This window comes from Tenrec ecaudatus, chromosome X (assembly GCF_050624435.1).
Source record: "Tenrec ecaudatus isolate mTenEca1 chromosome X, mTenEca1.hap1, whole genome shotgun sequence".
Lineage (NCBI taxonomy): Eukaryota > Metazoa > Chordata > Mammalia > Afrosoricida > Tenrecidae > Tenrec > Tenrec ecaudatus.
Genome location: NC_134548.1, coordinates 99,432,990 through 99,437,748, shown reverse-complemented (window position 1 = coordinate 99,437,748; position 4,759 = coordinate 99,432,990). Strand labels below are relative to the sequence as shown.

Genomic DNA, 4,759 nt, shown 5'->3' with positions numbered 1-4,759 from the left:
TGGAACCCACTCCACAGCGATGGCTTTGATTGCTTTATGTATAGGTTGCCATTAGTGTCTAGGTGGGTAGGGTTCATTGTAACCTTACTTACTGTAATTAGCTTAACTCGTGGCATGTTTTCCCTATTCCCTCAGTTTCTTGGGAATTTTTCTAAATTTCTGTAATGCTTAGAGGCAAGCTTGTTAGATAAGGATATCTCCTGGCAGGGTCATCCAAACAACTCTGAGAATCCTCTTTTATTTGACTTAATTAGTCATTCAAAAAATTAATTAGCCATAAAACTAATTCCTGATATCTGTTTAGTCAACAGAGGCTTATTGTGATTTTCCTAGGACTAAAAGGTCCTGATTGCTGAAAATCATGTCAGATGATGTGTTGGACTTTGACCCCATGGACCTCAATCCCTGGCTCCTGCAGGCCCTCCTGCACCTGGGCTGGCGGTGACCTACACTGATCCAAGAAAAGGACATACCACTGTCCCTGGAAGGGAAGGTTATACTGTTTCAGTGCCACACTGGCTTGGAAAACACTACTGCTTATACATTTCCAATGCTCTAGCTACTGCCCCACAGAAAGGCGACAAGGCCTGTGATAGAATAGACTGTGAGTGGCCTTGTCCTTGAGCCCACCAAGGAGCTGGCAAAGCAGGCACAGTCCATGATTCACCAGCTGGTGGTTTATTGTGCTCAGGATATCCAGGTAGCTGATGGCTCAGCTGTGGAAGACTTGATCTCTCAGAGAATTTGCCAAAAGAGGAGCAAGATACAGTGGCAGGCACCCTTAATCATGCATATTAAGCCATCTATAATCTGTAGCAAGACAACTTGAAATTTCTGACTTGCTTGAGTTGCTGGTGGTGGGTGAGGCTGATCTTTTTTCCTTTGGCTTTGAGGAAGAACTCAAGATTTTCTCTGTCACTTTCCCTGGATTTACCAAGCTTTTGCTTTTGTCAGCAGGTGACAATGAAGATGTACAAATATTCAAATAACTGGAGCTCCATAACCCGGTTATCCTCAAGTTACAGGAGTCCCTGTTGCGTGAGAGCAGGCCAGCTTCAACAGATTCAGGTGGTCCATGAGATCGAGGAAGACAAATTTATAACAGTTTCAGGTGGTCTGGGAGACTGAGGAAGACAAATTTATGTTGCTGTTGCTCAAGGATCCTTGGTGACGTAGTGGGTACACATTGGGCAGTGGTTTTCATAATCTGAAGTTCGAAACCATCTACAGCTCCATGGGAGAGATTTAGCTCTCTACTTCTGTAAACAGTTACAGTGTCAGAAACCCACAGTGAGTCAGCATGGATTCAATGGCAGTGAGTTTCAGGTTTGGTGGATGCCCTATTCAAGCAGTCATTGATTCAGGGTAAGTCCTTGCTATCTGTCAACACTCTGGAGCAGAGTTACCGGCTCCGCCTGTTCCTGGAGCAGTTCAGCATTCCTACCTGTGTGCGAAACGGGGAACTCCTCCTGTGCTCCAGGTGCACAGTTCAACCAGGGCCTTAGGACTGTGTCACAGAAACTGATGCTGAAGTCCTAGGAAACCACTTCAAGGGCAACATTGGAGCAGAGGAACCAAAGGAGACAGGGATTCTGATCCCAATGCTGGTGTGACCTGAGGTATGGAATTCCACCAACTGTCCCTTGTGTTCAACATTGATTTTCCACCCACCTGTGAGGCTTACATCCACTGAGCTGGCAGGACAGCACATGCCAAACACCCAGGAGTGTTCTTGACCTTGGTGCTACCCACAGAGCAGGCACACCTGGCCAAGATTGAGTAGCTGCTTAGTGGAGAGAATGGGGTTGCTGTTCTACTTCCCTACCAATTCTAGATGGAGGAAATCAAAAGTTTCTGCTACTGCTGCAGCCATCTGGGAGGCAAGGCTTGAGGAGGTGAATGAAGACCTGTTAAGCCCAGAAAAATCCAAAACATACCTTGAAGTCTAGCCCTGGGACTGCCCCTGCACCCTGCAGTTGTGAAACCTCAAGTGGGTCAGGTTCCTAACTCTTTTGTTCCCCCAACTCTTCATGGAGTCATCCACTTTCACAAGAGACTGAAAGACTTTTCCTCCTCTCACCTGGACTCCTTGACATCATCTCCCTTTTACACACACACACACATACACACACACACACACACACGCAGACACACACCTCATTACCACCCCCACTGTGCACTGTCAGAGGAGAGAGCCCCTAACACATCATCACAGGTCCGGTAGGCACAATTTTACAGTGACAATAAGTAAAGAGTATAGTAAAGTCATAGAGAGTATGAGAGATAGAAGAGAGATTAAAATATTGGAGTCAGACACATTTCATGATAGGATGCTCACCTCAGCCTCATTTGGTGGTGCATGTGGGGAGAGAGATTTATTGCTAACCAAGGCTTATATATTCTCTGTGGATGTGAAAGCTCCCTAATTACAGAAGACATATGTCACAGGAAAGGGTTGTGCTGTAGGTAATACAGTAATGAGAGGAGGGTGATCTAGGGGTTCATATGCTATAGGAAGAGGAGGGATTAAGGGTATACATGTGACAAGATGGCCGGATCCAAGATTCATGATGGCAGCCTAACCTTGATTGCCTTAGAGCTAGACATTTTGTCTAGCCTGAGCTTTCAGGGGAAGCAATGCACTGACCCTAACAGCAGGGAGTGAGCCCTACCAATTGTGGGAAAAACAATGGTGTCTGCTTGCTCTGGATGGCGGGAGTCTTCAGGGAGATAAGTTGACGGTCATTTAGCATTAATTGCAAGCAGTGTCCTAAGTCTAACATATATTTGGGGGAGACAACTTGGGAGAAATCTTTGTGTTTCCCATAGTGCACCCCACATACACACACACACACAAACCCTGAACCTATTCTACTGCTGTCCCTATAGGTTCATCAATCCCGGGTTTCATATACTGAAAAACAGAAAAACATATAACACAGCTTCAAGAGGGGGACCCCTAATGACATAATACCTTGGACATAAACCCTAATATGAACAAACAAAACAAAGAATTCAGAAAATATTGAAAACCAGATCAGGTCCAGCATGCAAAGGGGGAGTCACAGGGGGAATCAACTGGCAAAGTTTTACCTGTTCAAGTCAGGTTTGTCCCCTTGATCCTCTATACTCATCTCTCCAATGCACTCTGTGTAATAACCACTTTGCTCCCATCCTTCAATTATGGGTAGAGGGAGCTCACGGAAGGTTTGTTTCCTATCTAGTTCCTACAAATGCATCTTGGGCTCCCACTGTCATCCATTCATTTTGAAACTGGATTCTCACGATTTAGGCTCTGATACTAATCCCTCTTTCGGTTTCACAGTATATGATTTAGAATCCTTCGATAAATTATGATGGTGTTCCTCTTCCATGTGGACATAGTTGGAATCTCACTTAGAGAGACTGCTTGTTTGGCGACGAGGCCTTAAGACCCCAGATGCTATTTTACCTGATAGACAAGCACCATCTAATTTCTTTGTCACATTTTTCTATAGCACCCACATATTCTGTGTTTTCTTCCTGAAGGCGAGTACCAGCGGGGCCATAATGTAACAACTAATGTTCTTAAATTGGAGGTAGGATTTAGTGCAAGCCCAAAACCCATTCCTGGATCTATGTTTGTTTTTTAATCTGCATTTTGCTCTTTTTCAAAACCTTTTTATTAGTTTATGGTAGAGAGTCCTATTAATCATCCCCATGGGGCATAACAATATGCTGCTAATATTGTCATATTGTCTTTGATTAGCTGCTGAAACTAATTTTTAAGGCTCTTTTGAGAGAGGGATATTGGGCCAATGCAGGCTAACTCCATATCACAGTACCTGAATTATTCACTTGTACAGAACCAATCATTACATGACTATATGCTATTTACACAAACAATGGGGATTAATTGTCAGGGGAATTTACTATAACAATCCAGCAGCCATCTAGCTCAGAAGCAACAAAGACCACATGGAAGAATCACACCAGCCTGTGTGACTACAAGGTGTCGAAGGGATCAGGTATCAGGCATCAAAGAACAAAAAAAATCATATCACTGTGAATGAGTGGAGGCCCAACATCCATCTGTAGGTTATGGGACATCCCCTTACAGAAGGGCTGTGAGGAGGAGATGAGCCAGTCAGCATGCAGTGTAGTAACAATGAAATATACAACTTTCCTTTAATTCTTAAATGTTTCCTCCCTCCGCCCCCACTATCATGATCCCAATTCTACCTTACAAATCTAGCTAGACCAGAGGATGTACACTGGTACAGATAGGAACTGGAAACACAGAATCCAGGACAGATGATCCCTTAAGGACCAGTGGTGAGATTGGTGATACTGGAGGGTGGAGGGAAGGTGGGTTAAAAAGGGGGAACTGACTATAATGATTTACATATAACCTCCTACCTGGGGAATGGACAACAGAAAAGTGGGTGAAGGAAGACGTCGGACAGGGTAAGATATAAAAAACTAAAAATAATTTATAAAATATCAAGGGCTCCTGAGGGAAGAGGGAGCGGGAGGGAGGGGTAAAATGAGCTGATACCAAGTGCTCAAGTAGGAAGAAAATGTTTTGAGAATGATGATGGCAACAAATGTATGAATGTGCTTGACACAATGGATGTTATGTATGGACTGTGGTAAGAGTTGTATGAACCCCCAATAAAATGATTTTTAAAAAAATCATTAAGAATATCTGTCTCAAGTTACTGGAATAATACATATCTTAATGCAGCATATATGGCATTGATTTAGCAAGACTATGTTT

General features: G+C 43.7%; 1 pseudogene; it reads left to right on the top strand.

Annotated features, from left to right (window-relative positions):
• The first annotated feature begins 361 nt into the window (after positions 1-361).
• LOC142433565 (putative ATP-dependent RNA helicase DDX56 pseudogene) lies at positions 362-2,224 on the top strand (annotated as a pseudogene).
• The last annotated feature ends 2,535 nt before the right edge of the window (positions 2,225-4,759 follow it).